Raw genomic sequence first — 20,160 nt, 5'->3', positions numbered from 1 at the left:
CCCGTGGCGAATATCGAGGAGATTATTGAAAAATGCCGTCGATCTTCTCATTTCGTAGAATTCGAAATGGCGAGAAATAAAATAAACATCGAACCAAGAATACCGAGCGCGCGCGTGTATGCACACACACATACACACACATATCAAGTTCCTCCGGAAATATTCAGTGGAAAGGATTCGTTCCACTAACCTGGCAGCCTGTTCCAGTTAAACGAAGGGAAATGGATCGACGATATATGCGGTTTAATCAATATGTCGGGATTACGAGTCGAGTCGTAACGACGACTCGGCCGAAGACCACTCGCGAAGGGTTGTCGAGGAGGTACACACGTGCACACACGGCCGGCCGGCCGGCCGAAGGAAATTGCTTTTGTCAAGATTGCCTTACCCGAGTCGTTTAATCTCTCTCTCTCTATGTACGCGAATTAACCCGGTGACATGAAACGTCGAGCAGGGGTGAAAGATCGTTTCACGATTTTGTAAAAATGGAGTGGACGGAGGGCGAAAGGGGGTTGAGTTGTTTCGCGTGTTTCGGTGGATGAGGAAGGGATCGTTATCGAGCAGTTTCAATTCATTTTCAAACACTTGCTCTCGGTTAACAATTTTAAGTCCTTTTTTTAAACGGGTTTCGATTGAAGAAGATATATAAGGAGAATTGATCGATGATTTATCGATATTCGATTCAGTGAGAAATATAATTAAATATGATTAAGAAGCATTTGAAATTTCAATTTTATAACGGATATAATATTATATTATTATACGTTGAAACATTTTTAATTTAAATCGTTTATAGATTATCGATAAGTTTTTTGGTTTTAATTACCTCGTGTATATTAGAAATCCGCACAATGTAACCATTTTTCCGTGATTTCTTTTATACTTTTTCACATCGTTCCACGTTAATATAATAAGAACGAAATGTAGAAACTTTCTACTTTTTCTCATTCATTCACTGTCATATTTGATTCGCAAAAGTTTGCGAAACTATATTAAAATTAATTTCAATGACCGCCCATGCTATGTACGGGCATAGCAGAATGGATTCTTTTAATCTAGCCATTATATTTATAGATTACTTTTAACCTATCTTATATTATAATATATATATATAATGATATTTCTAATTTTAATTGGCAATTTTTTTATTCCTTTCTTTGACCTTTGATGCAATCTTTTTACAGTGCTTTTTTTCATTTTATAATTTTCAGTTTTATTATTTTTATCGTTATTTTGTTAAATTATTCATTTTCGATTCTCAAGATCCATTTTATCGTACGTGTTTGTCAAATACGAAGCGTTTTCTAAATTAACTGCCTGGCACGCACATATTTTGTGCAGTTATTTAACAATTCGAATCTATACTACAATTAAACACAATGTTAATTTTAAAAGCAATATTTTCTAAAAATTAGATCTCCATGTAAATTCAAAACCAAAGAAAAATAATTTTGTCTAGTCACTCCTCCCATTATTCGAACTTGTATGCCATCGATCGAGAAAAATTGGAAAACAAATTGTATTTTTTCGATTGCCTCATGAAATGTTTTTGAATTTCTGAGTTTAATTTCAACGAGCCCCTCGATATTCATCAGTTTCGAATTAACGAAGTTATCGCTATGATTAACAGTCAAGTGAACGCAATCCGAGTGTCTTCAATCTTCGAATATCGCTTCCATTTATCGCCCAACCTAACCTAATCTAACCTAACCTAAACGCAAAATTTCTGCGCGAAAACGTTTTTTGCATAAAACGAAACGAAGCCTTTTGTTAATATTCAATTTCTGAGGAGAAAAGGAAATGGAAATTTCTTAAAAATTGAAAATATTTATTGGATAATGTCAAATTTCTGTCTTTATAAATATAATCATAAACTATTATTAGATGAAAGAGAACCTAACCTAACCTAAACGCAAAGTTTCTGCGCGAAAACGTCTCTTGCATAAAACGAAACGAAGCCTTTTGTTAATATTCAATTTCTGAAGAGAGAAGGAAATGGAAATTTCTTAAAAATTGAAAATATTTATTGGATAACGTCAGATTTCTGTCTTTATAAATATAATCATAAAATATTAGATGAAAGAGAACCTAACCTAACCTAACTTAAACGCAAAGTTTCTGCGTAAAAACGTCTCTTGCATAAAACGAAACGAAGCCTTTTGTTGGTGGGTGTTAATATTCATAATTTCTGAAGAGAGAAGGAAATGGAAATTTCTTAAAAATTGAAAATATTTATTGGATAATGTCAAATTTCTGTCTTTATAAATATAATCATAAACTATTATTAGATGAAAGAGAACCTAACCTAACCTAAACGCAAAGTTTCTGCGCGAAAACGTCTCTTGCATAAAACGAAACGAAGCCTTTTGTTAATATTCAATTTCTGAAGAGAGAAGGAAATGGAAATTTCTTAAAAATTGAAAATATTTATTGGATAACGTCAGATTTCTGTCTTTATAAATATAATCATAAAATATTAGATGAAAGAGAACCTAACCTAACCTAACTTAAACGCAAAGTTTCTGCGTAAAAACGTCTCTTGCATAAAACGAAACGAAGCCTTTTGTTAATGGGTGTTAATATTTAATTTCTGAGGAGAGAAGGAAATGGAAATTTCTTAAAAATTGAAAATATTTATTGGATAACGTCAGATTTCTGTCTTTATAAATATAATCATAAAATATTATTAGATGAAAGAGAACCTAACCTAACCTAACCTAAATGCAAAGTTTCTGCGCAAAAACGTCTCTTGCATAAAACGAAACGAAGCCTTTTGTTAATATTCAATTTCTGAGGAGAGAAGGAAATGGAAATTTCTTAAAAATATTTATTGGATTTCTGATTTAACGTCAGATTTCTGTCTTTGTAAACATAATCATAAAATATTAGATGAAAGAGGGAAACGGGAATAATCACCTGCTTCGAATTTCAGGTACAGGTTGTAGTTAACAAACACGAGTCAGGCTCGTGATTCAATTAGAAAGCTGTGGTTGTTTGCCGTGGTAAGTAAGATACTTTGTCATATACCACGTATTAAATCGTGGAGCAGAGGGGGTTAAAGGGGAGGACGTGTAACGACAATAACCTATAAAGCCAACAGATGTAGAGGAATTTGCTACGATGAAGTTGAAAACGAATCTGCTCTGAATTATCTTAATCCTCTTTGACAAAAACATGGCCACACCACGTGACCCATTTTATCGTCAATATTTATCCAATTAATCCGTGAATAGTCTCTCTAACTTCTATTTCATCTTCGTTCATTCTCGTTTCACGAATTTTTTCACCCTACAATTATAGTAACTTTCAATTACAGTAACGAATCGTAATGAGTAAATCTGAAAATTTTGTAAATAAATTTGGAAAATAAAATTATAAAAAGGTGAATATCACAGGTGAAATTAATTTTCGTCACGACAATACATCTATCTATTTGATTATTAAATGGGGGGAAAAAACTTCGTTAATAATTTAGATCGTGTGTGGTAGGTCTGGTTACGTAGGAAGAGCTTTACAAGCTCTCAGAAATTCGAGTTTGAATTGCAGCTGATGAACAGGATATATTCGTAACTATGTTTCGCTCTTATTACACCAATTAAAGCGAAAGATTATTAAACCAAATTGTTTTTTAACGCAATTTTATTATGCGAGATAATTTATATAAAATATCTACTACTTTTATTTCACAAATTAAAATTCGTATCGACTATAAACTTTCGAACGAATATTTAAATTAATATTTTATTTTTATATATATTTAAAAATAATTACTAATATCAACCTTCCCCTCCCCAATCAATCGATTTATAAATTATCGTAATCACACACGTTGAAGAAAAATTGTAAGTCAAATATCATGAAATATTCATCATCCGATTCGATATTCTCGGCCGAGCAGGGTTGTAAAATCTAACAAGCAAATCTGAATAAAGCAACGTCGATAATGAGAATAAATATGATAGTGACCCAGATATATCTCCCGAAGTAATACGTGGTGTATAGAACAAAGAAGAAAGAAAAAAAAAAGAGGGAAAAAAAGAAGAAAAAGAGTAAAAAAAGATCGTATTAATATTAAACAGCGAAAAGAAGTTGGCCGTAATTGAAATGAATAATGCATACCGTGTCTCCATTGATTTGGCATGATCATGGTAATATAACCGAGTAGCGAATGGTTAATCAGTGGAATCGAACGTAAAAAGCTCGTAGGCGCGGCTAATTCTTCTCTCCCTATCATCGATTCGATAATCCAACGGAGCGGCTGTCGAACGGGAGAGGAAGGGAAAAAAAAGAAGAGAAGAGAGAAGAGAAGAGAAGAGAAAAAAAGAAGGAAAGTTTTAAATATCCAATGAGAGAAGTTTCGCGTGCTCGAAAATATTCCAAGTGGTAATTCACTGAATTCTGGTCGTATTTCAGAATCGTCAAAGCCCTTCTTTACCTCGCATCCTATTCTGAGAGGCTTTTGTGCGGTGTCGGCCGATCGATCGACTCGATTAAAACCTGCCAACTCGATCCTCGCTCGTTCGAACATTCTACAAACCTGATATCAAAGGCAATACTTCACGATTTAACTGACTGATCATAGACTGGACTCTTCAATCTCGACATCGATATTTTAATTAATGATTGCTCAGCCTTGCAACTTTTTTAGATAGAATAATCTTTATAAATATTAATTTCGTCGAGTAAAAAATTAGATAGTTTTCGATATTTTTACCGGTTCGCCCCCATCCTTATAACTTTGGCAGAATAGTTTTCTATATGGGTAAAGTAAAAAATTAATCCTGCTATCGAATAACTTTCCATGCATAATAGATGATCCCTTTTAGGATCATGCCTTCTCGCAGCACGAAGCAAGGGATCAATTTGTTTCACGCAAACTTTCTCCACGTGGCAAGTCGAGAACATTTTCGAGAACTACAAAAGAGAAGATTTATCTTTGTTTGATAACTAAAATCCATCTCTTTGCATCGCTGTTATTCGTCTGAATTTTCGCTCGAATCGTCTAAGTTTCATCGGCTAATGCAATTTAACGTTACAGTTTTTCGTAACAAGAACGTATCATAAGTCAAAATTATCGCAACGTCAGAAAAGATCAGATCAGCAAAAAAAAAGATGTCAACGTTACACGCATTAGGACAGCTTCGAGCACGTCGGGAATTTGTCTTCTCGATGGAAACAATAAAATATGGTTTTTCTCGTTGTAGTTGGTCGAGCCTGTCCAGTCACTCTGAGGAAGATTTATTAATGATGCTATCTCCGACGAGGAATCCAGTGAAGGGAAACAAAATAAAAATCTCGCTCGTAAATACTCGTATTCTCGAATTAATTGAATTTGAATAACTAACGAAGTACTAATTTTATGTTTAAACGAAACGCAACTGATAAATGAAACTGCAGTTTAATTAATCTCTTAACATAGTTTTATTTCACGGAAAAATTAAACTGTCGTAGAATTTTAAAGAACGAAAGTTACTGTATAAATAAAAAAATTTGATAAACAAACCTTCGTCTTTCACTAGAGGAGTCAAATTTTCAAATTCGATACACTCGTAATCAACTTTGGAATTCCACAAGTTTGGTTAGTTTAACGTAATTTTTACGTAATTTAGAAATATTTCATACGATACTTTTGAATTGAATTAATCGAGAGGAAAAAATGTATCGTCGATCGAAATCGTAATAAATTCGCGAGAAACAAATTCGAAATTTCAAATTTCGTTGCCGTATGCAAACTAAAGCGGAAAGTGTAAAGGATTAACATCGAGAGAATTTCGACGAGGGAATTAACGTTCCACGTTCCGTGTAACGTTCCGTTCGTTTTTTTTTCAATCCATTTCGATTCGATCCGATTCAAGACACACCTCGCGCAAGCTTGCACGCCACGCTAATTAAAAATAATTCTTTTTTTTTTTTTTCAATTTCGTATACGAGTCAAATGGATCGTGCCCGGATTATACATTTCGTTTCAAAATTCGAGCGATTGGCAATAAATATCTACACGTACACGTATCGTAATTATGAAAGCAACGAGGAAAGGTGTGTCTTCTGTGAATGGAATAATCACGTAATCTAGGAATGAAATGAAATTTTATGTCAAATTATTGTCGTCCCCGATGTCTCGTAACCTCGAAATTAAATGAAATTTCGCGATAAATTATGATCTCGTTAAGAAACGTTAGCACACGTGTCTGTTAAATTCGTTATTTCACACACATTTCAAAAGTATATTTTTATTGGGAATAAAAAAAAACGAACATATTTAACATAGAACAATTTTCGTTTCGAGAACATTAGCGCGTAAATATCAAACAATTATTTATTTTCCATGTACAAATTCATCATCGTTTCGATTTAATTAAAACTTTCAACTATTGATGATAGAAATTATTTTTCACAATTACATTTTATTTTATTCGCAATTTATTTTATTATTTTTCACAATTACAAAATGTATCGGTATTGTCTCTTTCAAAATATTTTTAAAAACTCGCTACATCGTCTTCTAGGTTATAACAACAACTATCCTCTTCCACTGTCTATAAAAGAATCATATAAATTGATATTGTTACTAAAACGAAGCTTCACTCTTCGACGTTATTATTAATAACAGCCTATAAAATACGATATCACAAATTTATCACAATATTAAAGGTAAAAATATAACCTGATAAACTGTAAAAACGCGTATGACACAACGTAATAGAAGAAAAAATTTATCATATCGTATTATGTATTGTAAACTCCTTAGATTTAAATTCCCTAGTCTCTATCCTAGAAATTAGTTTTCACGAGTATATCGGTAAATTAGGAAGTGGATTATCATTATATTTTCAATTCCGCCCACTTGTAATTTTAGGTTATGGGTACGTACTAACAACATTGTCTATAACTCAAAGCACGCATGCTCGTTTCGACGTATTCGGATAATAATGTTAGTGGAAGCTTGTGGCCTACTACGTGTGTGAAAAGGGAAACTGTTGCGCGAACAGAGACTTCGTATAAAGGCCTCGATATCATCGTCCAAGTATCGACTCGGTTCGTAAATTTCTTTTTCCCATATTCTATGCATACGTGTGTACTTTTGTTTTTCTTTTTTTTTTTCTTTTTCCTTTTTCCCTTTAACTGGTCAACGAACTGGATATTGACTTTTCATCCGATGAATTGGTTGACATAGAATGTGCAGCTATGTGGAAACCAGCCTTTCGGATATGCGCTAATTTGTCAAAAAAAAAAAAAAGTAGTAACTCTTTTACAACAATTAATTCGAAAATGAAGCGAATAAGGTATGTTTGTATCTTTTATCAAAAAGAAATAATTTTTTGATAACTTTACGTAGATTTTTTTTTTTTATCACGTATGCTTAATTTACATAAGATTTTTCTTACGAAGCGAAACACGAAACAGCGTTATTTATCATCGCCATTTTATTCGATCTAAACTAGGATCTGAATTTCCTTGATTCACAATTCTTCTACATTCTCGTTATTATTTATGGTTGGGATCGCGATATATTCAGAGTATCTCTTGAGAAAGGAAAAATATAACTTTAATACTGATTCATGCTACGAGGTAAGTGCAAGATGCTTAAATATTGAGACATATTTGTGACATTCGTTTCATTTTTGCCCATCGTTTATATCCTCCAATGAAATTCAGTTGCAATTCAAAGTATTATTAAAAGAAAGAAAAGTAATCTTAAAAAAAAAAAAAAAAGAAAAGAAAATAAAGAAGAAGAAACTCCATAAATATTCTCTCGTCTACGAAGACGGAGATTTTATCAAGATTATCACCGATCTAAAAAAAAACTTGGCAATGGATTATTTAAACAAATAGTGGCGTTGGTCGCGCGAGCTTTGCACGGGGCAAATAATTCGAGCCCAACCCATTTTAATTAAAACCATCGAGATTATATCGCCCCACGCTCGACTCCATCCAGACGCGATTTACACGATCTATCCGTATAATCCGAAATCACGTACGATAAATTCTTGTTTATCGTTCACATTGCATTGCGGTAACACTCGAAACATTAACATATCGAATCTTTTCCCAAGATTTCGTGAACCCTGACAGTTCAAGATTTATTAATAAATAAATCCACAAATTCCCAGTTCACGTTATTTTAGATATTTCGTAAGGATTATGGATAATATGATAAAATGATGTATTACGCGTATTAATATATATTCATATTCCAAACGGCCCGATACTCGGTCAAGAGAATACGCTCAGAATCTCGACCCATCTTTTTTACTATCAGCAAGGAGCAACATTCATACGTTCGTTTCACCGAATAAAAATTTCTCTACTGTCTCTCTCTTCTCTTTTTCATCTCTTCTCACCTCCAGTTCGAGAAACGCGAAATTCCAAAGGTTTATCATGAGGTTTATCAGAGACGAAATTTCACGTGGGAGGAGAGAGAGTGGAGGGAGATGGGACGGAAGAAAAAAGGGAAGAAATGCCGAGGGAGGGGTGAAATGATAGAGTTAAAGGGAAAGACGGAGCGTTGGCGGGAGCGGTGGAAGCAGCCGTTGGCTAGGAAATGGCTGCCACCTGTAGCTATTGATCGGTAGGGTGAAACCGAGTGCGTGTAGCGTAGTTGGCCATAGTCGCCCCCACCCCACCCCTCTCCCAACTCTCCAAGCTTTCGCGAGAAAAAGCTTTGCTTGTAAGCTCACATCCGTTAGCTCGAGCCGTTGTCCTCGTCCGTTTCCGTTTTCACCTCCCATACCCCCCCTTCTCCTCCCCCCAACGTTCAAGCCAACTTCAGAACAACGTTCGCTCTTCTCTTCCTCTTCTTCTTCCCTTCCTGTGCGTATTCGTGGATAAGGGGATCGAAAATAGAGTTGGAATTTCGGTGGAACTTTTTGAAAAACGAAAATCGTGGGGGTAAAGAGAGGAAGAGATGATTGATATCTCCTCGAAAAAGATGCGAAATTTGTTAATTATTATTGGACGCAACAATCAATCGAATCAGTTTCTGTATTTAGTTTCAAATTGTTAATTCGAAAAATTATATTAAGAAACTGACTATTTTGCGATCTACTTCACGTTATTTCACGTTTTTTTTTTAAATTCATTTATTCGATAAGGAAAAATAGGAGAATAAATGTTGACACGAGATAACAATTATACAAAACATGTTCCTTTTTATATTATACTCATGAAAAATTCTCTTGCAAATAATGCGAATTCATATTCGCGCGTAACGAACGTTCAGATTGAGAACGTTTCGTATTCATTTGAAGAAAAAAAAAGAAATTCTAATGAAATACTTTACTTCGAAAAAACCTTTTCAACGAACGTTGCAATCGTTATCGGGATGGAAAATTGACACGGCTTTCCCCACGATACATCACGATATTACAGCTCCGTATAATTACATTAACGCGTGTTCGTATCGAAATTCGATCGAATTCGCAGAAACGCGCGCGCACCCCCATCCAACGAACAGCCAGCCGTTTCGTCACCACTTTCCGTGACAAATCCGCTTATTCGAATGTTCCTCCTGCGTCGAATCTCACGATCCGCGCGGCGGTGGGTGGCATCTTTGACCGTGAAACGAGCACCCCAACGCTATTCCCGCCCCGCGATCCGTAATTACATTTCCATTTTAATTAAACGCATTCGGATCAGCTCGAGTTTCCGCGTGACCGCAGTCGCTCGATTTATATACCGTGGAGGGAAACCGTGCGTCGGATGGGTCGTCGGTGTTTACGCGCTCGTCGAGGAATCGGCGGCACGTGCACGCGATCGAATAATCCACGCGTCGCCGCTTCGTTTCCTCGCTTCTGCGGCGAGCGATTCGATAATTACGAAATAATGTAGTATATATATAAATGTGCGTGTGTGTATATTAATAGCTTCTTTGATTTATCTTTTGATTCGAGGCAGTGAGATTTTTCTGGAATGGAAAAAGTTTTCAGTTCATTTCGTGGGAATTGGGAGGAGATTGGAGTCTCTCAATTCCGGCAAGATTATGGTTGAAATATACTAGAAATGATACGTGATGATGACACGAAAATTGTAGAAACGAGACTCCATTGTATTATTAATTAATCGTGCGAGTATTTTTGGAAATTTTGAGAGGAATTTGATTTTCGAAGGATATTTCGTTTTTAAGCGATGTCACGAAGGAGGGAAGAAAGTTATTGAAAAGAAAAATATTGGAAAGGGAAGAAAGAAGTTATTCGAGGACACGTGTCGGAACACGTGAAAAAAAGCAACGTGGCCACGTGTTTCATAACGTGCAATCAGTAAAGTAATTAAAATTGACCGTAGGCACTTTGCTTATATATATATATGCTTTTTTTGTTTCGTCAATAATTGGGATCCGCTGGTGTTTCGGTGGAAACACGTGGTGAACAGAGAGAGAGAGAGAGAGAGAGGAATTTTATGAAATAACAAACTAGATTGACGTTCGAAACAAATGGAAAATTTGTATAGCGCGTACCGTTCAATTTTTTGAACCTGCCCACCTTCTTAAACTATATTTTCCTCTTTTTTTCTTCCCCTCTCTCTCGTGCATTCATCTGTGTTTTCATTCCAATTTCGTACGTTCTAATTTATTAATTTGTTAATTTATTTAAAGTGTTAAAATTTCAGCGAGTTTATCCCACGATTAATAACTTCGAAATAATTCGGGGGAGGGAAAAATAAAATGAATTTAGATTCTTTTTCATTTTCGTTCAAAGAACGAGAGTCTGGACGTTCGTATCAATTTTCAATATTCCAATCATCCCTTTCATCTTTTCACTTTACACTTCTAATTAAGCAAATTAATTATTCCTCGATTTCATTACCATTCCTTCCCACGTTTTTCGATCCCCGCGCGAAGTTTAACTTTCGTTCCTTCTTCATTAACGTGTCTCGTTTCATAAATAATTTAAACAGTTTCGCGATATGCCGATCGGCGTTACACGATCCTCCGTCGAAGAAACGCAAATAATATTATGGAACAACTCGTAGCTTGATACTCTCGAGACAATGATACATGATCATCACACACGCGTTATAACACGCAAATAATTTGCATAAGCTTCGAGAACGAATATGATGTCTGTCGAAAGTTAAGGTTAAGATTTCTGATTTTTGAATCACGAAGAAACGTTTATTTCAGAAAGGAAATTCGTTCCTCTCTCATTTCTGCATTAAATTTCATAAAAATTTTGATTACATATTTCACACGTATCGAATCGAATCGTATCTCTTTTTTTTTCAAATCCTTTCAAATCCTTTCGAATCCGTGATGATATTTTGATAACAGATTTTGAAACGTCGACCCATCTCAACTCGTATCCCATCGTGTTTGAACGTCGAACGTTATTAATTGGTTGAAATTTTGTCCCTCGTTTCGAAAATTCTCGTCGTCCCATTGCGTTTCCTCTTGGCTTCTATTCACTTATTTTTCGAGCAAGAGATATCGTTCACACGGATGCTTTGCGAATGGAATTTGAGGAATGGAATGAAAACTGTTCGGGAAATGATCGATGAAAGTAGAGTGGATGAGAGCAGCATCTTTAATTTTGAAAAGTTTAACAAGATGATATTTGCTTTGGATTTGGAGAAGGAAAAGAAAGAATCGAGTGAGATAAATTTGTAATTGTTTTTTAGTAAAAGTGAAAATGTAACAAAACATTCGCCAAAAAGCAATTGAAACAATTGAAAAATATATTCGTTTATATATTTATCTCATATTTTATTTCACGTTTAAAATAGAAACATCGTGCTATTCTTGGCACGATGAAAAGATTTGGAACAGTTTCGTGTAACGTTTGTTGTGTTAAATAGTGAAAAGAACCGTTTTTGATGATCCTATGAACAAAAAACTATGAATCGATGCTTTTGTATATTTTGAAATCCAAGAGATAAACATTTTGCTACGTGGAAAAATTGTAAATCAAAATTTGTTCTCGACCCATGAATGAAACGAGTCGAGAAGAAAAAATGAGAGAAGGAAAAATAGATTTGTAAAGAAGCATCGGTGAAGAGCGCGATCAGAAAAAGAAAAAGGAAAAAAATCAATTTATGCAGTTTATACGCAAAGCCAATCGTAATAATATTTTACCTGAATTAATATTCAATTATGCTTTATAATCGTGTTTGCCTTTTATTAATAATTAAAACAAACCATCCCCTCCCCCCCAATTTGTAATAATTATAATAATTAGTATCGTAATTATTTATTGAATTATCAGAAATTGATGCCACCATCTGCACAAACAATTTACGTATTTATTACTGGCGATTTATTCTCATTCCTAAAAACTCGATATTGAAATTTACGAAACGAAATGGTACGTCTTTTTTTCTTAATACAGACGAGGTAAATAATTTTTCAGAAATATATCGTAACGATGATAATTTCGAAATAATTGTATTCGACGTTTCGACTTTCTTTTACATCCGAACTCTTTCGCGAATTTACACGCCGTGTTATTTCCCGTTAAAACAGCTACGCAACTTTGTCCCCGACAGTTTTCGAGATATCCTCGGTGAAACTTTCAAGTTAAGGAACTTTTATCCCTTAAACTTGCATTATCGTGGTTAAGAAAAAAAAATTGGTATCCTTTGCGTTACCTTATAAACTCGTAAAGTTTCATAAGGATCAACATTGGTTAGCTTTTTTTACTTCTTTTTCTTCGCGAAACATCATCCTTATTTGTTTATTATCCGGAGAAAACTAAGCTCGGAGTAATCAACGCGAAGTTTTCAAAATTTATTATTTATACCATTATATCGCGTTTTAAAATTTCAATTCAGAATAACTTTTTTTGAAAGATAAGAGAAGAGGTAAAATCGCTTAAAAAGGACTGTATGAAATATTAAGTGACATCTTTATTCTTTTTGAATAAATTTTCGATAAAATATAAAATGTTAAGAGAATCTAATTATCAGAAACTTTGATTGTTTGTATCAAATTGCATAAGGATTTAGAATTGAATACACCAGATCGAGTTGTTAATGCATGTTTAATTTCAAAATCTAATCCACTAATCTGTGATATCCGCAATTGTCAAGTTACTATGAATTCTTTATAAATTGTTCTAAACATAATACCATTGCAAGTCAGATTCCAAGTGCTTCCTCTTTTCTGAAAAACGTATCAATTTTTAAGGAAATATAATTTATAAATTTCTCTAGTAATAATAAATATATAAAAAGAAAATATATATATATGTCCGACTTTTCTCTTAGCAAACAAATTTATTCTTACGATTCGTTATAATGACTGAGGATATTAAAAAATTTTTCGTTCTTCATATTTTAAAAATCTTTAATAACCTGCCTATCTCATTTTTATTCGTAAACAGCTAAAAAACGCGTACAAAAATGCTCATCGGATTAAAATACCAACCTGTATGTATTAAATTCTTCGTTCATCTCGTTCCGAATAATTTTTTCGAAACGATCAAGTGAAAATATTTTTAAATTGAAAAAAAATTCCTGCCTGAAAAAAAAAAAACTATCGAATCTCTTTCCCCTTTGAAAACCGCAGAATCAAAGCGCCGATACTTTTGCCGTGAAAAATTATTCCTATCCGATTAACTTACGAATCATATTAAATTCATCCGAACCGAATTCCATCCTTTTCCACGACTCTTTCATTAAAAACGATATTCGCAAAACAAATCTCTTCTTAAATTCTCCCTTAAAAATCTCGTTAAAACGCCAATGCACGCATACGTATACACATGCGAAACAATAAAAATTATCACTCAATCCGACTAACCAACTTCTCCCCAACTTATAGCTTTAATAATAATCGAGTGAAACTCGCGAGAGATTGAAGACAATCGAGAAGCTTCTTCCCCCTCCTTTCCACCGAAACCGCGAGAAAAAGCAAAGCGATGCGCAATACGCAACGCGCAAAGGTAAACATAGAAAGGTTAACATCGAGAAGGGAAGCCGAGTTTGGAAAATATCTCGCGACTCGATTTCCGTTTCGCTCGTTCGTTTCGCAAATCTCCTGTCCCCTCTCTCTCTCTGCCGAATCACCGGCCGGCCACCAGAGGGAACAAAGATTCGTTCGTCGGCGAGAATTTTTCACGGGGAATTGGCTGCGGATTACGATCTCGCTTAATAGCCGCTGCAAACTCTCTCCGTGCCATAAATTCAAATTTATGTACATCGTATCCTATTCATCGTGAAAGCCGCCCATTTGCCGCCCTGTATCGCGGAAAAAGAAGAACGGCAACGTGGCCGGAACGAGAGAGGGGGGGAAAGAGAGGAGAAGAGAAAAATAGAGATAGCAGTTCAGTTTCGCTCGACAGCAATCCGCTGCCTCGTCCAATTGAACCGTCCCGATCCTTCGACCAAGTGTGCGGAACTATTAACGGAACTAATAACGTTTCGACGGAAACGTAACGGAGGATGAATTGAATAACAAGTCGGTGATTGGAGTCGGTAAATGATTTCGTAGGGAAATTTCGAATTTCTAGAATAATTCGTAAATAATAATTGCGTGCAAGTTGTAAGAAATGTTATTATTTTCGACGATTGCATCCGCCGGATATTTCTTTATACACATGTATATGGAATTTTTCAAATATCAAAATTCGTAAGAAATTTCTAGAAATATTATTAGTTATAGAATAGTTACAGAAATAATTATTTCACGCATATACGAAAGTGACTTTACCGTGAAATTTAAAATTATTCGTAGGAAATTCGTAGGAAAGTAATTAGAAATTGTCGGAAACGATGTGACAAACGTATTCGACAGCAGTAGAATACACGAGTAAAGTATATAGCGTTGTCAAGGTAGGAAATAGAGATCGCGTGTCGTTGGAGACAATATCACGGGTCGTTAGGTGTAGGAAATTCGTTTTTTTTACGCGTTGACAATGGGGGGGAGGGGAGGGAGCATAAATCTCGTGGAAAAAATGGCGTGACGAAGATTTTTACAACTCTCGTGATCCCGTTTAGCCGGCGCGGAAATGACGGCGCGAAATTTTTGATTGAAAGGATCGTGTTTCCATGGGTGGACCGTGACGAGGTGGTTTTTATTTAAAAAAAACAGAGAAAATATAACGGAAACGCTGGCGGGAAACGGAAAGAGAAGGATTTTTGTATAGTATTTTTAGTAATGTGATATTGTTCTGGAACGGATAATGAAGGAATTACTATATTTTTCTTCCTTTCTCTCTCTCTTTCTTTTTTATCATTGCGTTTCGCGATAAATAATTACGTAAATTAATTGCTTTTTTTAATACAAACCTCGCAAAAAATTCACGAAAAAAATGTCTCTCTCAAAGGATGAAAACGATTCGGAATTAAAGTCTGTTCCTCTGTTATATTCGCCATTATCTACTCTCTCTTTCTCTCTCTTTCTCTCTCTCAGATACGCGAATGTACTCTCGCGTAAAATCGGCGGAAATAAAGTTAGTTAAACGGATTTCGTAATAGCTCGTTCCCAGTTTCGAGAAGGTAGAAAAACGCGATACAGGACCATATTAAAATACCCATGCTCGAAAAAAGTATATATACTTACCGCATTCTCCTACACGTACACGTACACGTTGTTACGTCGACGGATTTTACAATTTCTTTTTTTTCTTTTTTAACTTTCCACGGTGAAAGTAGAATTCCTTTTTTTTTCGCCGACCTATTTCCAAATCGGAAAAGAAAACTTTTACGCGTTGAACGTTTCATTCGATCATTCGATGAACGTAACATGAGAGAAACAAGAATTTTTCGCCCGACAGAGATGACAATAATACGAATACGTTCGTGCGCGCGTAGCTAAATGTTCCTGAGAACGAAGAACAGTGAGAGCTGGTATTTGGAAAATTTGGAACGAGTTTGTTGAACGGGCGCAGTAACACGAGCGTTATTTGCAAAAATCAACAGATTTTAATCAATGGACGATTGATTCAAAATTAAAATTGATATCTATCGATATACACGGAAGGAAGGAAGTACATTAAGATAATTTTTATTTCGAAAATTGACCTCGTTCGTTTTCCGTATGCGGAAAGTGTTTCCACGCTCGCGAAGCTGCTTGTTTCTCGATATTTCGGGAAACGGATCCCCTGAGGTCGTTCGCGGTTGGAATTACAACGAAGGTTTACACGTTCCTTCCAACATTTTCTATTCAAACGTGGAAAAGGGGAGGGAAGGAAAGAAGAAGAAAAAGAGAGAGAGAGAGAGAGAGAGGGACAGATAAATTCAATTCGTGGAAAAATTTAACGTGGCCGATCGTAATTGCACGCACGTCCTGGCGATATATCTCGCCCTTTAAAACGATTCGAACGGCGGGGAATATTTTCTCGGAGCGATGCTGCCGCATTTGTTTTTTATCATCTCTTAAAAAAGAGAGGATCCTCCCTCGAAAGCTTCGAGGAGGGGACGATCGCTAAAATATTCCGCGAATAAAGGTTGCCATCGCTCGGTTCGAGCGAGTTTTATCGAAGGAGGAAGGAAAGGAAAGGGATCCGAGAAGTCGATTCTCACGGTATATCTCTCTTTCGAGCAGATTTGGAATCTTGGAAAACGCGTCGTACAGGATTCTTGATAAAATTTTTACCGATTTTATATCGTAATAGAAGAAAGATTTTTCTCACTGAAGGAGATAATATCGCGTCGTTTTCGAAATATGTTATATACTGAAGAAGAAGAAGCAGAAGAGAATCGAGGAGAGATGTTCGATCACGGAGGAATGTTGAAAGGGGAGGATGTTGACGAAACACAACACAACAATGCAATCAAAAGCAAATTTTCAGACAGAGCCAGAAACTCCGCCGCTAAACGTTAAACACTAATTTTCCGAAATCGGATAAAACTAAGTTACATCAGATCTCTCTCTCTCTCTCTTTCTCTCTCCAGATCTCAAACTCTCCCGCGTGTTCAGTAATTTCCCTGTGAATAGCTAACAAGAATTCCACTTCCCTTTGAGAATTCGCCCTTTTCGCCGCAAATCCCTCCTTCAATCCTTGTCCTTATCTTCTTAAATGAAAATATAAGAAGAAGAAGAAGAAGAAGAAGAGAGAGATTTATATCGAACGATTTTCCATCGTCGAAATAAATTAATCGTGGATATTTGTGAAAGAATTATTAGAGACTCTGATAATTATGAAGATGTAATTATAATGTAATTATTCTACGGAACGAGTGATAGAGGATATTATATATTGAGTATAGTTTCGAAGTAATTCGTTGGAAGCAAAAAAATAAAAATAATTGATCGATTGCTTGTTGAATATTAAATTGGACCGAAAGTTGTTTTTATAACAACCTTTCGTATAATTTAATCGACGTTACGAGAAAAAGAAAAAAGAAAAAGAGAAAACGATTAGCGAAAAATTAAATTTCTCAAATATATTTTTAAAACCCCTCATCACACAAATATCTATATAATTCACTGTATAAAAATTTCGAATGAAATATTACTCAAAATTACTATAATTCTTTTTAATCGACGTTACGAGAAACAAAAAATAATTGTAAACCAACTTTCTATTCTTAATCGTTAATTTTCTCCACGTTTGGAAACTATATAATACACCTCTGTGTATTATTTCAATTTCTTAAATACTTCTCAAAAGAAGAAAAAAGGATTAGTGAAAAATTAAATTTCTCAAATACATGTTTAAAATCTCTCCTCACATGAATATCTATATAATCATTGTATAAAAATTTCGAATGAAATATTACTCAAAATTACTATAATTCTTTTTAATCGACGTTATGAGAAATAAAAAATAATTGTAAACCAACTTTCTATTCTTAAGCGTTAATTTTCTCCACGTTTGGAAACTATACAATACACCTCTGTGTATTATTCCAATTTCTTAAATACTTCTCAAAAAAAGAAAAAAGAAAGAGCGAAAAATTAAATTTCTCAAATATATATTTAAAACCCCTCCTCACACAAATATCTATATAATTCACTGTATAAAAATTTCGAATGAAATATTACTCAAAATTACTATAATTCTTTTTAATCGACGTTACGAGAAACAAAAAATAATTGTAAACTAACTTTCTATTCTTAACTTGAACAGAGAAATCTGATGTAACTTAGTTTTATCCGATTTCGGAAAATTAGTGTTAATTTTCTCCACATTTGGAAACTATACAATACACCTCTGTATATTATTCCAATTTCTTAAATACTTTTCAAAAAAAGAAAAAAGAAAAAGCGAAAAATTAAATTTCTCAAATACATGTTTAAAACCCCTCGTCACGCGAATATCTATATAATTCACTGTGTCCGTAAAATAGTTAAAATTGAACGCAATTTTCGAATAAAATCGTGGAGCGTACAAGAGGATCCCAACAGGATGATCGGCCGCTTCAAGAAGGAATTAACGAGCCCGTTAACGATGGCGATACGGCTCCATTAGCGATCGGGGAATAGGACCGTTTGGAGGGGAAACAATCGTATCGGAGATCGAAGGTCGGCCACCCTTGGAGTGGATAAAGATCGGCCGGAGAATAATTTGGCCGCCGATAAGAGACCGTCGTAAAAACCGGTCAGAGGAGAATTGGGCAGGCCTCCAACTGTTCGATTCGTGGCCGATAAGAGGGTGACGTGGCTGCGTTTGCACGACTCATTGAAAAGTTACGTGTCCTTTCGAAAGGGAAGGATCTGGCGTGACGTTGAAACGTTATACGAGGTCTGGAAAAGGCAGACTCGAAGCGTTTGTTTCTAAAAGGGGAAAAGAAAAACGCGTGCGCTTCGATTTTTGCACGAAAGGATTAATCAGATTCGATGCTCAAATATGCTCGTTCGCGAATGCTTGAACGATATCCGATTTGTTTTAAACAAGCGAACGAAGAAACAGTCATTGCGTTCCAACTTTGCGAACGATGTGAAAGAAAACTCTATTTTCTCTAGTTTTTAAATTACCATTAACACGTTACAATATGTCACGAGATACCTCGTTTTTTACGACTCGATCGACAATCCAAGGGAATTAAAAGACAGTAATAGAAAAAGGCGAGAAGAAATTGGCGACAGAAAAACGTAAATGTCGAATGGAAAAAGGAGCGGAACCAGAGATAATCTGAAGCGTTATTCAAAGTAAATAATAATTAATCGATTTAATTCTATAACGAATAACAATGTTAAAAAAGTCTATTAACAAATATATATATAAGAAATATATATAATTTAATTACATATAAATATTTAAGAATACTTTGTGCAAATACTGAATTAAAAACTGCATATATGCACGGTACACTTTTTTCTTTTTCTTTTTAAAGCGCTCAAAAACTTGCGGGCCCCGATTAACCGACAGAGAGAGTGCCATGTTACGCGATGCGTTAACGAGTTGGAAAATTGGAAATTACTTTTCATCGTTGTTTTTAACGAGTACAAGCGGAATACGAAGGAAGGAGCGAATCGAAGCGAATGTTTGGCTGCTCCGATCGATCGAGCCGCGCTCGAATTTCCGCTCGAAATATCGCCTACAAGCTTGTACATCTGTGACAAGTTATCGAGCACCGTTCGAACATTTACGAGTCACGAGAAAGAGAGAGAACTGGCAAGTTTCAACTTACGCGCTCGTTTCATAATCATGGCGGCGGTTTTCGATCGGTTCGTTATTCCGCGCTTCTTCATACGCGCCTCTCCTCTCTTGTTTCCAGGATGTTTCCATTCCCGTGTATTATTGCAATTCCCTATCCGTATTGGTTATTTCGGGTTACCCCCGGGCTCGAGTTTATCCCGGGCGGAGAGAAAATCGCGGCATCGAATCTCGGGGATTAGAGGAACGAATGATTTCGTTGGCTGGCTTCGTTACTTGAAATTGGATACTCCGCGAGATCCGGCAAACATTCCGTTTCCAATATCTGACGCGTTATTTCTTTCCTTTCGATTCACTTTTGAATCGTCCCTTTGTGAATTAATTGCGACGTAACAAAAGTGCGATTTTCGTCGGACGGAGTTAAATAATTGGTCATCGAGCTCGATTCCTTTTTTTGCCAATAAATTTTAATGAAATTCATATTTATGATATATAATTCTTCTTGTCTTATAAGTAAAATTAGTTTAAATATATAATTAATCGGAAGGAATAAAATTTTTTATTTACTTACGAGTAGAAACTCGATATTTTTTTTTGAAAATCTTTGGAAACATCTTACGCGCAACGATAGATTGATTCTCGTTGATGAGAATTTCTTCTCCTTTTATTCGATTATACTGGCAAT

The 20,160-nt window shown here is 35.2% G+C and overlaps 1 protein-coding gene and 1 long non-coding RNA gene across 4 annotated transcripts in view; one reads left to right on the top strand and one right to left on the bottom strand.

The window, feature by feature from the left end:
* Window positions 1–20,160, bottom strand: part of LOC410756 (regulating synaptic membrane exocytosis protein 1) — a 145,519-nt gene that overhangs the window by 108,204 nt on the left and 17,155 nt on the right. The window lies entirely within an intron of this gene.
* On the top strand, window positions 6,408–7,570 carry LOC102656083. Its single transcript, XR_003306530.1, has 3 exons — window positions 6,408–7,035; window positions 7,175–7,283; window positions 7,443–7,570. It is a non-coding gene; the product is annotated as an uncharacterized LOC102656083 (long non-coding RNA).

Source organism: Apis mellifera, linkage group LG1, assembly GCF_003254395.2.
Source record: "Apis mellifera strain DH4 linkage group LG1, Amel_HAv3.1, whole genome shotgun sequence".
NCBI lineage: Eukaryota > Metazoa > Arthropoda > Insecta > Hymenoptera > Apidae > Apis > Apis mellifera.
Note: the sequence above shows the minus strand (reverse complement) of the source record. Positions and strands in the feature narration are given on the sequence as shown.